The following is a 14313-nucleotide window of genomic DNA, read 5'->3' on the forward strand; positions in this document are numbered from 1 at the left end:
TTGTTAATCTCTTTGAATTAATCATGGCTATATGGTTTTAGATCTCAAGTTTTGATGTAGATCTAACATGGACCTCAATTTCAAAGCTTGAATACAATTTACAGCTAGGATTAAACTATCTTATTTAACATCAGTAATCCTCTCTATGAGTGAATTCAAGAGTACATAAATTTTAGGAACTCGGTGAAATTTAGTTGAAAAGTGAGATTCAAATATTTGACGGGTTGGGGTCCAAATAGTAACCAGATGGGACAACGAGCTGTACGGTGCCCTCTTGACCCGGCAATTTCATGGAGGGCAAAACTCCAACATAGCACTATCCGGCTTCCAGTGGAGCGCAGGCTCTGTGCTCTAGCGTAGCAATTCTCTATCTATCTAACATGAAAACTTTGAGGGTTTTTTACTTTCTAATTACACAGAAATACATTTAGTTTTTTATTAGAGAAAACTACCGCATCTTTTTCGCTAAATTATCATGTTTGACGACAATCAGGATCAACAATCATGTGTTTGTACGTTATACGTTTGATGATAGGGTAAGTTAATTGTAACGGTCCTCGCGCGTCACGTTTTAAGATAAATTTACTCATACGTACTTAAGTATATATATCTTTAAAGTGCCTTAATTATTTGAAGATGAGTAATCATGTTCGTACGTTACATGTTTGACGGCAATCAGATAGCATGCTTTAAACCTTCACTCATACGTACTTAATTCTACATGTTTGATGACAATTAGTATAAGTTTTCACATGATTTGTGCGTTACATGCTTGACGACAGTCAGAATAAGTTGTAAGGTGCTTCATACTTGGCATGCTTAGACAATTTTGCCTATATGTGCTTATATATTGCTTAAGTGCTTCGCACAAGTATGTTTTTAGACATTTTTGCCTATACGTACCTAATATTTCACTAAGTTAACTTGTTTGACAATGGTCAGAGTAAGTTATCACCTACTCCGTGCATTATATATTTGATGACAATCAACGTAAATCGTGAAGTACTTCACACATGGCATGGTTTCAGGCAATTTTGCCTACATATATGTTTCACTAAGTTATCATGTTTGGCGACACTTAGAGCTGAGTAACTTGTAACCTACTTCATACATTACACATTTGATGACAATCAAAATAGGTTGTAATGTGCTTCATAGATGGCATGTTTTTAGACAATTTTGCCTATATACTCAATATTCTTTTATCTTTTCTCTCCTTTCTATTTTCAACGACCGTTTATGCTTTTTATTGATGCAGCACGGAAGTCAAAACCTCGGAATCCACCAAGGGTGTTCTCTGAATCCACAAAGAATGATCTCCGAATCCACGAAGAACTTCGAATCCACAAAGAAAATAATGAAAGAGAAATTATATTGATGAAAATATATTGTTCTTTGGGGTTACATGACTCTTCTTAAATAGAAAAATAAATAAGACTCCTAGTAAGACTAGAATTACAAAGAAAATAAAAAATATCAAATTCTATCCTAAAAAGACTCCCTATAGTAGAGGAAACAAATCATGAAATAAAATTAAATTTATTTTCTAATCTAATTTGACTCTAATATTGAATTTATTTCCTAATCTAAATAGACTCCAACTTTATTACTAAAAATAAACTAAAAGCTGATTATTTTTGGATTTTAGTCAAAACTGGGTATTACTAATGAGATTTTAAAAATCTGACAATCTAGTTGACTCCATCTCGTCGAGATGGGCGATTTACATATATAATATGTCAGAATCTGCCTTCTGGGTTGGAAGATTTTTTCTGGGTTGGAAGATATGATTGTTTCTTTGCGAAAGTCAATAATACATATAAATCTGTATTTAGCTCGTGATTGTTCGAATCCTCCATGAAATTGTCTGTTAAGCGTCCTACATCAGTCTCTCCTTGTTGAAAGAAGCTCAACCCCGAGCTTATATTTGTTAGAATAGTAGCTTCATTATTAAATAATTTTCTTTTCTTGCAACGATCAACATCTGCTTTGTATTTAGCTTTGATTTTCTCCATTTGTTCTTTTACCTCCTCTGCTAGGACTTTTTCTATATCAAACTTGTGTATGAATCTTTCCCGTGACATGTGTATGTAATTGGCAGCATGTGACTCTGTAGTTGACATGAAAAAATCTTCCAAATATTTTCTCTGTTGCTTCCCATATTCTAGTGTTGGCGATATCATCTCATCGTTATTAAAATTATTGATGATCATTGCTTCCAAAAAAGAATTTTCTCTCTCATACTACATACATAATTCTTTCATCTTCTTTGCCTCGAGCCCTCCACCAAGCAATTCACACATACCATCAATTGCCTCACTCTCTATTTTATCCTTCTCCTTCATCAGGACATCATTAATATGTGCAATATCGCTCATAACCTCTCTAAAAATATCATGCATAATATCCATATTCACTATCATATCTCTATCAGCATCATGAATCTTATGCATAATGAGTATTTGCACCTTAGGAGAAATTTTGGTAGGGCATGTTCTTCTTTTTCAATTACAACCAAGTCATAGACCTCTTCAGATTGCTTCAAGTTTTCTCCCAAAGCTTCGTTGTTTGTCACCAAGAGTCTCTTCTTCTCAGTAGTCTTTATCTTAGATGACTCCTTTTCTATAAGAGGCATAAGTACAATTCGACGTCCATCTTTCTTGAAGATACAAGCATTAATGTCTCTGCTCCTATGGGTAGCTCTAATATCGAATTGCCACGGCCTACCTAAAAGAATCCGATAAGTATCCATCTCGACCACATCACACAAAAACCTCATCAACATAATTACGGCCGATAGAAAAAGGTACCCGACACATCTCATCTTTCTGCACATCATTGCCCTTGTAAATCCAGTCGATCTTGTAGAGAGGAGTGTGTTTCTCTGTCTTCAAATCTAACTTATTCACCATACGCCGAGAGATAAGATTTTTGCTACTGTGAAAATCAATGATAACATCACAAATCTTCTACATCATAGTGCATCTCATGCGAAAGATATTGTGCTTCAGAGGTGGTTCTTCTTTTTTTATTGCTTCTTTAGTGCTCTTCCTAACTCCAAGGTCTTGCTTAGGGTCATTGTCGATGTTAAATTCATAATGTGGAGTCGGATCACGTCGCTGGCGACCATCAACGTGATTTCGAACTCCCATTGTGCTCAGACGCTCCACTGCCGACACAAGTTGCTCTAAAGCAGTCTTCATCTGATTACATCGGTCTTAACTCATCGAACTTAGTTCGAGAAATAGGGGCTTTGTTGCCTGCCATCGGATCAGAAAATAAGGCTCTGATACCAATTGATGTAGCGCGGAAATAAAAACCTCAGAATTCACCAAGGGTGTTCTCTGAATTCATAAAGAACGATCTCCGAATCCACGAAGAACTTTGAATCCATGAAGAAAATATTGAAAGAGAAATTTTATTGATAAAAAGATATTTTTCTTTGGGGTTACATGACTCTTCTTAAATAGAAAAATAAATAAGACTTCTAGTAAGACTAGAATTATAAAGAAATAAAAAGTATCAAATTCTATCCTAAAAAGACTCCCTATAATAGAGGAAACAAATAATGAATCAAAATTGAATTTGTTTCCTAACCTAATTTGACTCTAATATTGAATTTATTTCTTAATCTAAATAGACTCCAACTTTATTACTAAAAATAAACTAAAAGCTGATTATTTTTGGATTTCAGTCAAAACTAGGTATTACTGATAAGATTTTAAAACTCTGACAATCTAGTTGGCTCCATCTCGCCGAGATAGGCGATTTACATATATAATATGTCAGAATCCGTCTTCTAGGTTAGAAGATATGGTTGTTTCTTTGCGGAAGTCAATAATACATATAAATCTATATTTAGCTCGTGATTGTCCGAATCCTCCATGAAATTGTCTGTTAAGCGTCCTACATGCTACGAACCCTATAAATAGCCTCGAGCAGCTATGAGGACTTTGGGAAGATTTTTGGCGATCGCGTGAAGAGAGATTTGTGTTCGTATTCTCGTGATCTAAGCCACCATCATAAGCTTTTGTGATCTTGTTCTCATCGTCAACGGGAGGCAATCTCGACTCAAGCATCGGGGAAACATCCTTTCGCCACCAAGAACCCACGTTAAACAAGGAGGAGCTAAATTAATCTTCTCTTCATCTGTAATCGAGAGAGTGTGAGTGGTTGTAAGGGTTTCATACCAAGTGATCGATTTTCTTAAAACAAGAGAATCAATCTCAGTCAATTTTTCCAAGTGATCGATTTTCTTAAAACAAGAGAATCAATCTCAGTCAATTTTTCGACCCTACACTAGGTTGGAAGATATGATTGTTTCTTTGCGGAAGTCAATAATACATATAAATCTGTATTTAGCTCGTGATTGTCCAAATCCTCCATAAAATTGTTTGTTAAGCGTCCTACATCATTTACCCAAGCAGTCATCATTGTCAACAACAAATTTCAACGATATGATATCTTTATGTAATTTTGAAAGTTTATGATAGCTTATTGTTTGCGTCGAAAGTTGATGTATTCATTACGGTATTCATTATAACTTTAGTCGTTACAATGAAAACAAAAAAAATAGTCTTTTTATAAGACTCTTACACAATGAAAATAAAAATTACAACTCTCATCAAAACAAACGCAAGGAGATCGTTTATCGATCTTCTGCTTGTGCGGGATATCTTTGCCTGTGCCGGGGATTTTGATATCCGTGGACTGCCTTAGATCTGGATCCGGTTGATGGAAAACTAGGCAGAGCATCGCCTTCACCGAGGGAGTATTTGATTGAAGCGCTAAAATCAACCAAGCGAAATCAGTAGCTCTTCTCGATATTAAGACAAAGCCTAATCTCAAGGAACGGACGTACGTGCTTCAGATCCTTCGAATAGCTCCTTCTTTATGCTGGAGTTCGCCGAGATCTCGCTAAACCTCGCTGAAATTCGTGACTCTTGGCTCTGGAGTTCGACAGCACCTCCTCGTCTTGATAATAAATCGCTCCTTGTGAAATGAGCCCCTATGCCTGTATTTATAGGCTTCGGTTGGGGGTTTTCGGATAAGAATGGATGATTTGACCTTATCTTTAGTTAATAACGGCCTAACCATGTTTATATATGATATCAAGTCAGTTAGGAACCCCTGGAATAGATAAATCCTGAGAAAACCGTCGAAAACGCGTCCGGAGGTCGAAACAGCGCGGGGGGCGCGGGGCGGCACGATCCGACCCGCGCCATGCGCCGGTCAAGAAGGACCGACCCGCGCGGTGCGCGGGGTCGAACCGAGCGGACGGTATTTTGTTTTTTTGTGTTTTTTCTGATTCTCCGGGACTTGTTCTTTTCACCGTTTCATGTATTTGATCGACTTGTTGACTTGTACGCTTCATTGCGGGACTAACCGTCGAACGCGCGTTGGTTGGCGTGTGCGTGTTGGTTAACGTGCGCGTGTTGATTGATGCGCACAAACTGATTGACGCGCGCGTGTTGACCAACGCACGCGAGCTGATTGACGCGCGCGTGTTGACCGACGTGCGCGAACTGATTGACACGCGCGTGTTGACCGACGCGCACAAACTGATTGGTACGCGCGTGTTGACCGGCGCGCGCGAGCTGACTGTTGAGCGTGCAGGCCACTTGGTTCGCCGTTTCGCCTCCTGCGCTTGCCGGCGTCAGATAATCATTTTAGACTCGGATAACGACATTCGTCGTCTTCTCTCCGTCTCAAGCTGTGTGCGAACACTTATAGACATTTTTAGACGCCTACATTTATCCTAGTAAAAAAAAGTTCATCGCAATTTTGTATAAAAAAAATCCGTAGTTCAAAGTCTTGCGTACTTCATCCCAAGAGTTACACATCAACACAGAAGTACTATCTAGCATGTACATAAATGTAAAACTAGTTCTCTAAATATCTAGGAATACCCCCACAGTTTTGAAATGAGATTTACAGAATCGTTAAGTTCTTAACATCATCTTATATTGCAAGCAAGATGTAGGACATTTTCCATATCAAACGCATGAACTAATGATGACAACCAAAATATATGGACCAGCTTCCAAAACTGTAGGAAGCAGGCAACAATTCGCTGATCCAAGTAATGGCTTCCACGGATCGACAACTTATCATTATCGCCTGTTGTTTTTCACTTTTAATGGTTGGAGATGTTGTTCAACATCAACACACCCCATGTGTCTTTCTATCTAAATGTCTTTAGATTTCTTAACAACTGGTTTCGACATGATTTAGATGTTATGCAACACCATCCTCAAATTGACAACATGCTTCCCCTTTTTGGAGTTGTTTGGTTTGTTGTAATTGTAATTACATGCAAGTGGTTATTACAAAAGCAACGGAAACATGTTTATCATTGTACGTAATTGCTTTATTCAGTTAAAAAATTTTGCAAGTTGTCGCGTGTATTTCATGTACTTGTTTTTGGACACGGGATTTCTTGAACCCATAAGAGCTTCATTGCAACTAGAAATGCAATTTAAACCACATTTATAGCTAAAAAAGTTTGCAATTATGAATTAGCTTAAATCTATGTAAATTATCAGTTATATTTTTTGTATTTATTAGCTGTAATGAAACATACAATTATAATTGGTACAAAAGGTTCCGGTTACGTGGAACTGATACGCAACCTATGCAGCGATCTAAACAACTTTTCTAATGTTTTTTTGCAAAAACGCTATTGGAAAAGAAAAATGATCGCAAATAAAAACTTGGTTGCCACATTCAGATTCAGATTTTTTTTAGATAGTAATTGGAAGTACGCGATGCTGTGAACGGATTATGAGACTACGTTAACTGCTTAATTTTAACCCGGCACTCTCCAAGTTGTGCTGACACGTTCTCTTTAAGTGGCACTCATCACATAATTTTGCAACTGATGAGAGACTTGGCGCTATGCTGCTAATACATGTAACCACCGCTTCTAGAAGGAATGTTGTTAATAAATCACCTAAATTTGTCACATCGAGATTGTTAGAGATGCTCAACATATAACAAAGAGAAGGATGGGATTAAAAAATAACCCCTTTTATTGACTTTGTAGCTTAAAGAAGTACAAAGTTTTTGGAGATATTTGTTACTTGGAAAAATTGCTTCAAGCCCCTCAAAATTCAAGTTTCAATGTGCCACAGCCCTCCCAACTTTCCCCAATGTGCTGCCGCCCCTATAATTTGAAAAAATTGTGTCCAATGCCCCTCTCCCCAAGTTCCAATGCAACCTCCTCCAAAATCCCGATTTTACTCTCTCCCCTACACCTCCCTCCTCCTCCTCCGGTCCCCCTCAGCCCCCCCCCCCCTCCCTCCCCAAACTCCGCCTCCCTCCCGTGTCCGTCTCCCTCCTACACCTCCTCACTTCTACCTCCATCCCCTCAGCCCCTCTCACCTCCCTCCCAACTCCGTCTCCTCCCCTTCCCCGTCTCCCTCCCCCCCGTCCTCCTACACTCCCGCCGCCTCCCTCCTCGCCTCCTCTCCTCTACACTCCTCCCCTCCTACACCTCCCTCCCTCCCCAACCTCCCTCCCCCGCTCCGCCGCCGGCGACGTCCCGAGGAACTTCGCGTCTCATGTTAACTATTATAGGTAACATGTTAACTATTACAGTTCACACATTGAGTTCAAAACATATTTATAAAATTATAATAGTAAACATGTTATCTATAACAATTAACATGTTATCTATAACAGTTAACATGAGCTGGGATGAGCTGGCATGATAAAGAGAAATGATAAAATTGGGATTTTAGGAGCTGACATCTCTAATCATGAGCTGGAATCATGATGGAAGGCCCTGGACACAATTTTTTTTTTAAAAAAAGGGGTTGCAGCACATTTAAAAAAAATGTGAGGGACTAAGGCATATTAAAACTTGAATTTTGGGGTCTAGAAGCAATTTTTCATTGTTACTTACATTTCTTTAGGTTGAGTATTCCCTTACTTGAGCCTCAACAATAATTGTTTTTTTTTTAATTTTATAAAGTTAGTTGATGATGGAAATAAAATAACAGATGAAAGAGCAAATCTAACTAGGGTCCAACATACGTAGTAGGGAAATTTTCTACCCATGAGGTAGTTTCCTTTTGTTCAATTATTGATGTACCTGGCACTTTTGATTGAGGATTTATTTAAATTTAAATTGTTATTGCTGTCCAGTGCACAGTTGAAAAAGAAACAGTTGGCGTACATATGCAACAAAGAAAGTTGACTAACTTTAGAAGCCAAATGCATACTACAGAAACCGTGATTGTAGTGTGCTAGAATAATGGTTTTACCTAGATCTAGAGTCATTTATTTGCGACCTTTATATGAATCCAATTAGTTACCAGAAGTTGACTTATGATGGCAAGGCTAAGCCTGAAGTTAACAGCTACAAGTTTATTGCAGGGTGTCTTTTGATGAAGCCTATCAACTTAAATGCGTACAATCGTATAACTATATTGTATTCGTATATGTATACTAACATATCTATATATTAAAAATTTAATATCCATATTGGATTGGGTATATAGATATAAGTATCATTTTATTTTTTGCTGGAGATAGACATAAATATGCTTTGCAAAGTTGAACAAAACAACTGAAACTATTTTGCTCTCAGTTCAGTGAATTTGAAGACGAAGTTGGTGACGTTAGGGTTTACTCAAATAATTTTACGTGTCAAGTACACAGGTAAACAGTAAACTCCTTATTTGAAGTTTCTGTAGCATTTAAATAGTTTTTTGAATGGGAAAACCTATATACTTCTTCGCTTTATACATTTTCTGTATATTTATCTATCTGCATTATTGTTCACTTTATGTTATTGTATATCCATTCTTGAACTTGGCGGACATGAATGTAAGTTTCTCTTACTGAAATATATTCATATTCAGAATAAATCCATGATTGGAAAACACAGTCCAAATTCTCCCAGGGGCCAAGCAACAACTACCAGGAAACAAGGTCTAACTTTGGACTCAAAACGTGTTACTTCTCCATGTGAGCTGCTGCATAATGTTTCTACCTAAATGGCTAAAATGTACGAAAAACTTTAGATGAAAACAATTGCTGACTGATAATAGAAAGTTCTAATGTGAATTACAGAGTAAAAAGTTTATATTTTCATCTTACACCGCAAGCGACGGAGAAGATGAAACCCAAATGGCGCACTGCATATGATCCACAGGTTGCACGCCAGTTTACTGAATCACAACCTAGACAATTCCATGCAACAAAAATTAAAAAAAAAATGCTTTAATGTATGCTTAGTTGGATAGGAATATGGTTTGCACCGATCTCATTTTCCACTCTCACTGCACCAAAACCCTAAAATTGTACTGATGATGATTGTTGAGCCTTACAATATTTTATTCGAACAGCTCTACTCCTCTCCTCTTATCTTCTACGTAGATGTCAGCACTCCCAACTCACCAATATTAACAACCAATCATCACTGTCAACTTTCACCGCACCCAACGGTTGGAGATGCTCTCCAACTCAACACACCCATCTGTCCTTCTAGAAGATTAGATCTTCAGATCCCTTATCCCTGAAACACAGGACAACAAATGAGGAACCTGAAGCAGTTAAAACTGCTAAAACGAATGCAATAAAATTTCAAGACTATGGTTCCAACCCAATTTAGATGCTCTACAACAAAAATCGCTTGATTGACAACAACACGCATGTGGCAGGACTAACAACTAGTTAATATAAATAGTTTCTTCTCATTCTCACCAACATCCACATTTCAACATACCCATAGGAAAGCCAAAATAAAAATAAATAAAAAGAATTAAATTTTTTTTAAAAAAACTTAAATAAGGAAGTTATTGCTGTGCATTCAGATTGAAATTCAAAACCATATTTGGCAAAATAATACAACACATTAATAAAACCTCATGTGACCTTAGTAGACATGAATCATTAACAAACAGGTCCCAAATGGGACTGGTCACCTAACAGGTACAACTGAGAAGCTCAGCTCCATGTTGCTAATATAAGTTATTCACCATCCTATAATTAATTCCCTTAAGAATCCAGAAGGAATGAAGTTTGCTAACAAAGTAACAAGGTTGGTAGAGATGCTCCTCAACTCCAGTATAACAGACAAATGAATGAGATTAAATAGCAGGTCCTTCCTATTGACTTTATAGTTCAAAGAAATAGAAAGATTTTGGAGATATTCAGACTCTACGTTTCTTTTACGTTGAGTGTTCCCTCAGATGAGCCTCAACAATAACTGGTCTATTTCTATGTGGACATATGCTGTAGAGGCACATGGGTGGCTAGTTAGTTGATGATGGAAAATTGAAATAAAATGACCGATGAAAAGGATGGAGAGACTTTTTATTAGGATCAAGCATACATAATAGGAGAACTTTCTATCCAATGGGTGAGCTATTTCAATTCTATCATGATGTATGTGGCATTGTTCAGTTTTATTCAAGTTTTGTTCTTGCCGACTAATGCATGGTTCAAGAGATGCAGTTGCTGTATTTCTGTATTAAAGCATGTTGGCTATTAAAAAGCCAAATGCATGCACCAATTTTTTATTGTGGTACACCGAAATATAAACTTGACAAAAGCTAGAGTTTTCAGTTTGGTCCTTATACAAAACCAAGTTATCAGAAGTTGACTATGATAGCATAGCTAAGCTTAAAGTTACAGAAATGAAGTTGTTGCCAGGTGTCTTTGGATGAAAGCTATGAAGATGGATTTGAGTAGGATGCGAAGGGATCCATATATTTGCCAATGTATCCATCTTCATATCCAGTGGGATATGAGATGGGATTATTGGCATATATTAAATGTAATCCCCAAGTCATTTGCACCCTTAATTTTGGGAATTAGGAAACTATACAATAATACAATAAGTTGACAGGTGGTATTATTGTCAATATATTTAGTAAAGCCCAAGAGAAATAAAATCCCAGCTAATTTGCATTGTTCGGGAAGATGGAAAAGCGATTGAGAACCTAAGAGTTCGAAGGACATGTCGTAAGAAGTGTTCTCTGATTTATGATAACTGACGAGTAAGAGTTCAATGCATTTACTTGAAAAAGAGCAAAGAGTTGCGTGCAATTCTAATTCTACTTCCAGTTCCAAAATTTGAAACTGGAAATTGCCGCAATCCATCTCCACGTTTTAATCTTTTTATCGTGTTGACCATATAATATGTCATAAACAGTTCCTGATAAGGAATCGGTAAGCATTTCTTGTAACATTGATAAGCATTTAAATGATCCGAGTAAAGTTTTTAGTGAATCTGTGTTCCGCAGCCAATTCCAGATCATTAAAAGAAGGCACAGATGATGAAACTAGCATTGTAGAGATAGAAAGAGATGTCTCTTAGAAACAATTTTAAAAAAAGGTGGCAGATTGTATTTGTTAAGTTGTCGGGTCCATTAGAGTCTATTGGCCAGCACACAAGGCTTGGACTTTGAGTCTATAGCCTAACCTCACTTTACATTCGTCTACAAAATTTTCTATAAATTCATCCTCGACCCCTCACCAAACAAACATTGGCGCCCATGTGTTAGGACTAACAACCAGTTATTAGATTCTTATCATTCTCTGATGGTCTTCATTTGTGCCTTAATTTGCGTTTTCTTGTTCTCTTCACAAGGCTACCTAATTATTCCCTTCGTAATGTACAAATGATCTCTTCAAAATAGAAAGACTGAAGTCTACAATCGTATGACTCTATTGGGTCCTAGACTCTTAGTAGATGTATTTAACTATGAAACAGGTCTTAAGTGGGTCTGATCACCTAACCGTACACCTGAGAGACTTGGCTCTACCTTATGTAACTGACAATCTTAGGCTAGATTCCCTTAAGTTTCTAGAAGATATGAAGTTAACAAATCACCCAGATCTGTCGCGTGCAGACTGTTGGAGATGTGAAATAGGTCTTAAGTGGGTCTGATCACCTAACTGTACACCTGAGAGACTTGACTCTACCTTATGTAACTAACAATCTTAGACTAGATTCCCTTAAGTTTCTAATTTTTTTAATGAAGTTAACAAATCATCCAGATTTGTCGCGTGCAGACTGTTGGAGATGCTCAACTCCCATATAAGAAATCCTATATTTTAATTTCTATATACATCATCCCCTTCTTGCTTACATAACGAACAGGACGAGATTAAAAATAACTCCTTCCACATTTGATTTTGAAGTTGAAAATTAAAAGAAATAAAAAGATTCCATACATATTCATTGCTTACTTTTCTTTGTGTTGAGTATTTCCCTGTAGCTGAGCCCCAAGCTTAGCTTAATCTATTTCAATGTGGAAGTCTGCTGTCAAGGCACATGGGTGGCTGGTTAGTTGATGGAAATAAAATAACTGATGAAAAAGATGCAAGAGCATTTTTTTTATAAATTAGGATCCAGCATACGTAATAGGAGAAATTTCTAACACACAGATGAGCTCCTTTTGTTCTATCATAATGTATGTGGCAATGTTGACTGTGGGTCTATTCAAATTTCAATTTTTCTTGCCTTCTAATGCATGCTTAAATAGTAACAGTTGATGAGCATATGTCTTCAAGTAAATTGGTTATTGTATAGCCAAAATCTATGCTGCAAAAGTTTGATGTGGTATACTAGAAGCTACAAAGCATTGTATCCGTATCCGTAACTCAAAAAAAAAAGGAGATAGTAAATATCATATCTAAGCCATATCCAATCCACTTACACTCCTAATTTTACGAGTTAATTCTGTAAGGCTCAAGAGAAATAAGACCTAAGCTCAATTTTGTCGTCAAGAAAAAACTTCCAACAGGAGAATATAAAAGATTAAAACAATCTATTCTAACAGAAATAGCTTGTACAGAAGTAAAATACATCTTTTATTTGTAGGACAAACTTGAAAATCTAAAGAAGATAGACTATGCGTTTCTCACCTATACTGTTCATATTAACACTCTGAGACCTATCCAAAATATCCCATTCAGCATTGACATCTATGGATCTGGAAATTTAAGTTTCTAGAAGTTCATTAATTCTCCCCAATTTTTGAATCTCAAAGTTCCACAAATGATTTCAGGAAAATTCCAACTTAATGAGGGAGAAGAAACTGGTTTTTGTGACTATCGAAGTCCTCATATACCTAGAGAAGAATACGTGCCTGTTGACGATTTGTCTTCTTGACGATTTTTTAATCTCCCCAATTTTTGAATCTCAAAATTCCACAAATGATTTCAGGAAAATTCCAACTTAATCAGGGAGAAGAAACTGGTTTTTGTGATTATTGAAGTCACAGATATATTTGAATTACTAGGAGTAAGCTTTATACTTTTCCGTGAGTCAATTAAGCTTTGATGCTTGGAAGACTCCTTTTTGACGATTTGTCTTCTTTTTTATTTCCTTGATGTAATCTGCCATCTTCCTCTAACTACGTTTAACTGTTGCTAATCATAGTGGTACTTGTTTGAAATCCTGATGTAACGTAACAACCGCCTAATATTGCGTAAATAAGTATTTACAGCTTCTAAGTGTTTATGCTATGATATACCTTTTTAAAATTAAATATGTCATTAAAATAGGAAAGTATCTCATCTCATCAATGTGCAAAAAACAATCAAGTATTCCTGAATGTAATATAAGTCACAATTCTAAAAAATGGTTAGGTAAGCTACATCATGTACATAAAAGTAGGACATATATGCACTTCAACTATTCCTGAAGCACCCTCAAGAGTCAAGACTATGAATTGAAATACTGGGTAATCAGAATATCATATTGTATATCTAAATCCGACAAATATGTAATGTCACAAGAAAATAAGCTGGTATAAAGGCTGCTAAGATATTGGAAGTAGAAACAAAAGTAAAACTAGACAAATAGGAATTATAAATATTGTAATTAATCTTGCAAAATGCTACAAACATAAAGGAGAAGCGCGCGCACCTTTTGGGTGACAAACTGGGATGGGATATTCAAAAATACTGCACAATAGTCTTGTCACAAGATAACAATCTTACTTTTATATACGCACTCTTGCTCAGCCCAGAAAACTGAAGCCGCATAACAGCATCAATAATTAGCCAAGAAAACTGAAGCTGGATAGAAGCATTAATAACAAGATAAGGCAGATTCCTTAGGTAACATATAAGTTTAAAATGCAACAGAAGAAACAAGAACGGGTTTTTCAGATATTGGTCACCAAATCTTAATTATTTCAAAATAAGCGTCCCAAAATAGGTATAATAAGTGCTCCAAATCTCATAAGTTACTGAATACTGCATAGGCCCCTCATATTAGAACGAGTAAAGTGCACATCACATCAATGCCTTCAGTTGCAGTAAACAACCCTCAAGTCATTTAATATCACA

General features: G+C 36.6%; 1 protein-coding gene across 3 annotated transcripts in view; it reads right to left on the minus strand.

Moving 5' to 3' along the window:
* LOC109836867 (pentatricopeptide repeat-containing protein At2g21090-like) overlaps positions 8916–14313 on the minus strand; it is a 10301-nt gene continuing 4903 nt past the window's right edge. For 2 of the 3 annotated variants that reach the window (XM_020404906.1, XM_020404904.1), the window contains exons 2-4: positions 13889–14040; positions 12205–12274; positions 8918–9523 (exon numbers count right to left, since the gene is read on the minus strand). The gene's annotated coding sequence lies outside the window, so the exon portion shown is untranslated. Of the gene's footprint in view, positions 9524–12204; positions 12275–13888; positions 14041–14313 lie in introns of all 3 variants that reach the window. The other variant, XM_020404905.1, reaches the window with a different exon arrangement.

This window comes from Asparagus officinalis, chromosome 4 (genome assembly GCF_001876935.1).
Source record: "Asparagus officinalis chromosome 4, Aspof.V1, whole genome shotgun sequence".
In the NCBI taxonomy this organism is placed as follows: domain Eukaryota; kingdom Viridiplantae; phylum Streptophyta; class Magnoliopsida; order Asparagales; family Asparagaceae; genus Asparagus; species Asparagus officinalis.